The sequence below is a fragment of the Capsicum annuum genome, chromosome 5 (assembly GCF_002878395.1).
Source record: "Capsicum annuum cultivar UCD-10X-F1 chromosome 5, UCD10Xv1.1, whole genome shotgun sequence".
Classification (NCBI taxonomy): domain Eukaryota; kingdom Viridiplantae; phylum Streptophyta; class Magnoliopsida; order Solanales; family Solanaceae; genus Capsicum; species Capsicum annuum.
In genome coordinates, this window is record NC_061115.1 from 220584485 (window position 1) to 220592146 (window position 7662).

The window sequence follows — 7662 nt, forward strand, 5'->3', positions numbered from 1 at the left end:
CTTCCTAATTCGACATATACAGAGAGTTATGGTCGATGGAAGCTTACATACTTTACAACATCTACTAAAACTTAGTCGATTGAAATAGTTTCAACTCGTCCTTGAGTTGAAGGACCTCTATGGTCTAAATTCAATCTTGAGCGGATTCACATGCTACACAATAATTAACATGTCGTATTGGCATAGGATTGTATGGCTTCCGGATTATCAATGCATCGAGATCATGGTCTATATTGTAGCCTGAATTACGGGGCGTTACAGAATTTAACTTAGAACTCTAACAAATTGGTATCAAAGCTCTCTTCTTGAGGGACCTGCATTTGAGGGAAATATATATTTCTCGTCTTGTTTTTTCTTTTGTGGATTTAGAGACTCCTTTCACTGCACTAGCACCACCACTCTTCAAAGGTGAAGGCTATCATGTCTGGGTAGCACGAATGGAGGCACACATGGAGGCAAATAATCTGTGGGAAGCTGTTGAGGAGGACTATGAAGTTCCTCCCTTGCCTGAAAATCCAACCATGGCACAGATTAGGAATCACAAGGAAAAGAAAACAAGAAAATCAAAGGCTAGAGCAACGTTATTCGCTGCAGTCTCATCTGAAATCTTTGTCAGGATTATGACATTGAAATCGGCTTTTGAGGTCTGGAATTTCTTAAAGAAAGAATATGAAGGAGATGAACGGATCAAAGGTATGCGTACTCTTAACTCGATCCGAGAATTTGAACTTCAAAAGATGCAGGATTAAGAGACAATCAAAGAGTATTCTGATAGATTACTCAACATTGCAAACAATGTAAGCTTACTTGGCTCTAAATTTCCTGATTCTAGATTGGTTCAAAAAATTCTTGTAACAGTCCCCGAAAGGTTTGAAACAGCTATTTCCTCGCTGGAAAATTCTAAGGATCTGTCACAGATTAGTTTGGCAGAACTATTGAATGCTTTCCAGGCACAAGAACAGAGAAGACTAATGAGTTCTGAAAGATCTGTTGAGGGTGCACTACCTGCAAAAGTTCAATCAAACCAGGGAGACAAAGAAAATAAGAAGCAGAACAAGAAGGAAAACTCAAGTTCTCATTCTCCTGGGATCAAAACATAATTTTCCTCCTTGCAAGCATTGTGGAAAGAAGGGTCATCCACCATTCAAATGCTGGAGAAGGCCAGACCAGCAATGTGAGAAATGTCAGTAGATGGGACATCATCAGAAGGTTTGCGAAAACACTCAACAAACTAATGCTGCACAGCTAGCTAATCAGGAAGATGAAGAGCAACTCTTTGTAGTGACATGTTCGGCAACTAGATGCTCGAGTGACAAGTGTCTTATTGACAGTGGTTGCACAAATCACATGACTTTTGATCGTGATCTCTTCAAGGAGTTGGATACTTCAGTAATTTTTAAAGTACAAGTTGGTAATGGAGACTACATTCCTGCCGAAGGCAAAGGTACTGTGGAAATGAAATGCTCCTCAGGTACAAAACTTATCAAAGATGTGTTTTTTGTACCTAATATTAGTCATAGTTTGTTGAGTGTCGGGCAGATGCTTGAGAATGGTTTCAATCTTTTCTTTGAAACCAATTACTGTCAAATCAAGGATGAAGATAGCAGAAACTTATTGAAGGTAATGATGAAGGGAAGGAGCTTTACATTGGATCTTTTAGATCATGAGCAAAAAGTTTATTCCGCAACTAAAGTCAATGCACAAGTTTGGCACAAAAGACTCGGACATTTCAACCATGCTGTGGTAATGAACTCACAAAAGAAAGATCTGGTTTGAGGGCTGCCTAATCTTGAAGCAAAAATTTCAGATTGCAAAACTTGCTAATTTGGCAAGCAAGCAAGGCTTCCTTTCAAAAAAGCAACCTGGAGAGCCACTGAAAAGTAGTTAAAATTAATCCACATAGATCTAGCTGGTCCTCACCGAACTCCGTCACTCAAAGGGAGTAAGTATTACATAGTTTTCATTGATGACTATACGAGAATGTGTTGGATTATTTTCTCAGGTTCAAGTCAGAGGTTGCCACTATCTTCTGGAAATTCAAGCAGTGGATTGAAACTCAAAGTGGTTGTAAGATTCAATCATTAAGGTCCGACAATGGCAAGGAGTATACATCTGATCAATTCAATACATTTTGTGAAGAATCCGGAATTGAACACCAACTCACTGCTCCATATACTCCACAGCAAAATGGAGTTAGTGAGAGGAAGAATCGTACCATAATGGAGATGGCACGATGCTTGTTGCATGAGAAGTGTTTGCCAAAAGAGTATTGGGCAGAATCTTCTCATACATCAGTCTTTCTACTCAACAGGCTTCCAACAAAAGCATTAGAAGGGAAGACACCATTTGAAATCTGGTATGGGTATACACCTTTTTTAAAAAATCTCAAAGTGTTTGGATGTTTGTGCTTTACTTATGTGCCACAGAGTAAAAGAGATAAGCTTGATAAAAAGGCAGAAGCTGGAATATTCATGGGTTATAGCACTGTTTCTAAGGCTTACAGAGTTTTCCAACCTCATACAAGGAAAATTCTGGTAAGTAGAGATGTTCATTTCACGGAGGATGAAAAATGGAACTCGAAAGAAGCATGACCGGTGCTATTTCCAGATCAAAGTAAAATACCCCAGCTGAAAGAAGATGAATTGGTGGATGATGTTCCTGTGAGAGGCATAAGATCACTCTCTAATATCTATCAGAGATGCAACATGGTTGTTCTTAAGCCAACAGATTTTTGCGAAGCAGAAAAAGATCAAAAATGGAGAGCTGCAATGAAGGAAGAACTCACCATGATTGAGAAGAACCAGACTTGGAAACTTGTGAAAAGACCTGAAATCAGGAAAGTCATAGGAGTGAAGTGGATTTTCAGAACCAAGCTGAACGCAAATGGCTCTATCAACAAGCACAAAGCCAGACTTGTTGTAAAGGGGTATGCTCAAATTTTTGGTATTGATTTTTCTAATACATTTGCTCCTGTTACTTGATTAGAAACCATCAGATTGTTGTTGGCTATAGCTGCACAAAATGGTTGGAAAGTGTTTTAGCTAGATGTTAAATCAGCATTCTTGAAAGGCTATCTTGTGGAGGAAATTTATGTCGAGCAACCTGAAGGATTTGCAATCAAAGGGCATGAAGATGAAGTGTATCAGCTCAAAAAAGCTTTGTATGGACTAAAGCAGGCGTCCAGAGCTTGGTACAACAGGACTGATGAGGATTTGGTGCAGTTGGGTTTCAGAAAAAGCCTCAGCGAAGCTACTCTCTACATTAAAGGTGATGAAACAAATATTATTGTTATTTCACTATATGTAGATGACTTGCTGGTTACAGGAAGCAATCATGAGCTTGTTCAGAAATTTAAAGAAGATAATGCAGCATACTTTCGAGATGACGGACTTGGGAGAAATGGTTTATTTTCTAGGAATGGAAATCAAGCAAGAGTAAAATGAAGTTTTCATCTGTCAAAAGAAGTATGCAAAAGAAATCTTGAAAAAGTTTAGGATAGAAAATTGCAAAGAAACAACTACTCCGATGTGTCAAAAGGAGAAGTTTAGCAAAAATGATGAAGCTGAAAAAGTGGATGAGACTCTTTATAGAAGTATGGTTGTATGTCTCATGTATCTTACAGAAACTAGACCTGACATTTTATATGCTGTAAGTCTTCTATCTAGATTCACTAATTGTGCAACTAACACTCATTTTAGAGCAGCAAAAAGGGTGATAAGATATGTTAAGGGAACACTGAATTTTGGAATCAAGTTTAATGCCAATCTGAAGCACGTGTTGCAGGGATATTCTGATAGTGATTGGGGTGGTTCTTCTGAAGACATGAAGAGCACTTCTGGATATTGTTTTAGTCTTGGTTCAGGTGTATTTTCTTGGTGCTCTAAAAAGCAAGAAATTGTTGCACAGTCGACGGCCGAAGCTGAGTTCATTGCAGCAACAGCTGCTGCAAATCAAGCCTCATGGCTTAGAAAAGTGCTACTTGATCTGAATTTAAAGCAAGAGAACTGCACAGAGGTGTTTGTAGATAATCAAGCAGCTATTGCTATCTCAAATAATCCTGTTTTTCATGCAAAAACCAAGCATTTCAATATCAAATTATTCTTTCTCAGAGACGTGCAGAAACAAGGATCGATTGGGTTAAAGTAATGGATCTTCAACTGGCAGATATGTTTACCAAAGCCTTGCCAAAGAGCAGATTTGAATTTCTCAGAGAAAGACTTGGAATTTGCAGCAACTGAAGCAAGGAGGAGTGTTAATTATTGCCTCACTTTCTGCAGTAAAAGTGGGAATAGTTGCTGGACATTATCCAGTTTTTTAGCCATGTTCTCAACTTAGTTTAGTTGCTGTTTTTTAGGTGTTAATGGTTCAGTTTTTTAGGATGTTCTGATCATGGAATCATGTACAAGTAGTTGCTTAATTATAGGATTTGATTGTTGCAATTTTTTCTATTTAAGCACAATTTCAGTTCAATGAAAAAAATAGCTTTCCAGCAACAAATACTTTCTCTGTTTCTTTTTCCTCCAACAAATACTTTCTCTGTTTCTTGCCTTTGTTGTGTTTCTAAGAGTGAATTTAACTTGGAACTCTTAACATTTTCAAATTCCTTTCTTCTGATCAAAGCAAACAATAAGTACCTTCTTTTGATCAATGGCAAAGATCTGTGTGGTGTTCAGAATGTTTCTATATAATATTTCATCCAGAGAAAGCAAAGAACTCACTGGGAACCAAATAAAAGAAACGAAAATGGATCCAACCTTGTACAATGCTGCGGTGGAAGGCAATGTACAAGTCACTCCAACGGGCAGCACAATCTTACACGTGGTGGCACATTATGGCCACTCCCATTTCGTGGAAGAAGTCCTTAAGATTAGTCTGGCATTGTTATGCCATCAGAACAAAAAGAATTAGACTGCGCTTCACATAGCAGCTAACGAAGGTCACATCGAAGTAGCCCACTTGCTACTTAGTATAGATGAGCATTATAAGGAGATACTCAAGAGGATGACAGATGAGAATGGAGATACAGCGCTGCACAAGGCCGTGAGGAGCCGACATCGAGATGTGGTTAAGCTCTTGGTGAAAGAAGATTCTGAATTCGAATTTCTATTCAACAAGGCCCGGGAGACACTACTGTATCTGGCAGCTGAGTCTGGTCTTCGAGAAGTGTTGATTGAAATCTTGAACTCATGCAAACAACCAACTTCTTCTATGCAGGTCCATTAAATCGAACACCTCTGCATGCAGCAGTAATTCAGGAACACACGGGTATGTTACATATTTTTTTGCCGTTACTCTCACCATATCAACTTCTTTTTTCGATTTTTCTTACTATCTGTTGTTTCCTGTACTTCGACTATTGCATTATTTTGTTGTAGTACTGTTCTGTTTTGGACTGTTTTTTCTTGAGCTAAGAGTCTATCGGAAACAGCCTCTCTGCCTATGAGGTAGAGGTAAGGTCTGCATACACTCTACCCTTCCCCAAACCCACTTAGATACTACACTGGGGAGTCTAAATTTGTGTTGATTTAACTCCTTATCATCATCATATTTGAACCATGCATCCAGATTGCATGAGATTGCTAATGCAATGGAATAAATCTCTGTGAGGAACCTGACATGGGGGGTTGGAATTTGCTGCTCTTTTAGGATTGAAAGAAGTAGTTTCCGACATGCTGGGGTGGAAAAAAACCTTAGCCTACCTTCCAGCAGGCAGTGAAATAACTGGACAACAGCAATTCACATTGCAGCCGGTGCAGGTAAGGTCGACGTTTTACATGAGCTATTAAATCACTGCCCTGATTGCTGGGAAATGCTTGTGAGTAGTGGCCGAAATGCTCTTCATGAAGCCATATTATACAGTCGTGCAAATGTGGTCAGCATGCTGGATACGTGTAGCAAAAAAGTAATGTATACGTACAAAAAGTATTTTTGACATATATACTTAGTGTAACTTTCTGAATACATAATATAAACTTTCGACAAAGGATGCTCAACTGACCACCCTTTACTGCATGTGAGTCGTGTATCTTCTTGAAAGAGAAGTGTAGAGAGAGACACATGTGTCAAGTTCACCTTCGACAAGGTATTTGCTATCTATACTCCCCCCTCCCCCAACTTCCAACACATGTACCGTCTAACTCTCAACAGATTGGAAGAAATCACTTAGTGTACTATCTATTTCATCGGTTGCACCTCTTTCCTTGTGCAAATTTCTGTTATGTTCCGTGTACTGAACTCGCGATATGTAACAAAAGACTAATGCAATTCATGAACATGAGCAGAGACAACGATTTCAAGTGTTAGTAATTGAATTCATAAAAATTACAAATACGAGTCGAACGTTGAAGTGAGTGAAAATCCTAGGAGATCAAGATTTAAATGTGAGTTTACCTTTGTAGCAAAAATGACTTAATAAACCTAGAAAAATAATAACAACAACAACATACCCAGTGTATTCCCACATAGTGGGGTCTGGGGAAGGTAGAGTGTACGCAGATCATGCCACTACCTCAGGTGAAGTAGAGAAGTTGTTTCCGATAGTGCAAAAATGAATAAGAACGATATAATTCAATTCAACATTTTTTGTCGTTTGGAAATATGCATTTTTCCATCAATTTTTTAACATAGGGGTCAACATGCTTCCACTCAGTGGCGGATGTACATGTATTCCAGGGGTTCATTCGTCGGAAAATTAGACTATTTTTACATGGTAAAAAAAATTTATATATAAATAATAGAGGTTGAACCCCCTTCGACTAGTTCGTATATGTACTACTAAACCCCTTCACTGAAAATCCTGGATCCGCCCCTGCTTCCACTGGTGATGAGTGGACCGGCGAAGGATCCAAAGACATGTTGTGAACATGGATATTCTAGAGGCTAGACAACCTGTTGAGCCTAAGGCTAAACCACAAAGAGGCCAAAGAATTAGACATACCAACAATCCATTTGCTAGCGATTCGAAAGATACAGTAACCAAACTATTCACAAGATGGGATTGTACATTTTTACGGACGGAGCGACATTTAAGCTGCGAAATGAATTTGCTAGCAATGTGAAAGGAATGGCCTTAAATCTCAAAAATGAGAATGATTTTTCTCCTCCACAATTTGTGATCCCATGTTTGGATGTGCCATGAAGGAATATTGCCACGATAATCAAATGCACGCATTAATAATTTATGATGATCTATCTCCACTATGTTCTTAGTAAACAGACAACATATCGTCAAACATCATTATTGCTATTATTATTATGCTGACCACCAGGTCGTGAGGCTTTCACAAGGGATGTTTTGTATTTTCGTTCTCGACTCTAAAAAAGAGAGACCTAACAAACAAAAATTAGACAGGTGCAAGTAGCTTAACCGCCTTATCACACTGAAAATGCGTATGTGAAAACCCCATGCAATAGTCATACCCAGGGTTTTGATCTAGTAGCAAGAGCGGATTTGTGAATTAGGCGCATGTGACATGTTCGAACCTTGCAACAGACAAAATCGTTATACTTAAGTGGAAAAGTATTTTGTCATGGCTTCTCCACTTCTAGCATTTCTTTTTTGAACTGCTTTGAATTGTTTTTCTTTGCGATGGAGGTCTATAAAAATTCGAAAACCTCTCTGCCTTCCAATGTACGGGTAATAGCTATGTATACTCTTTCCTC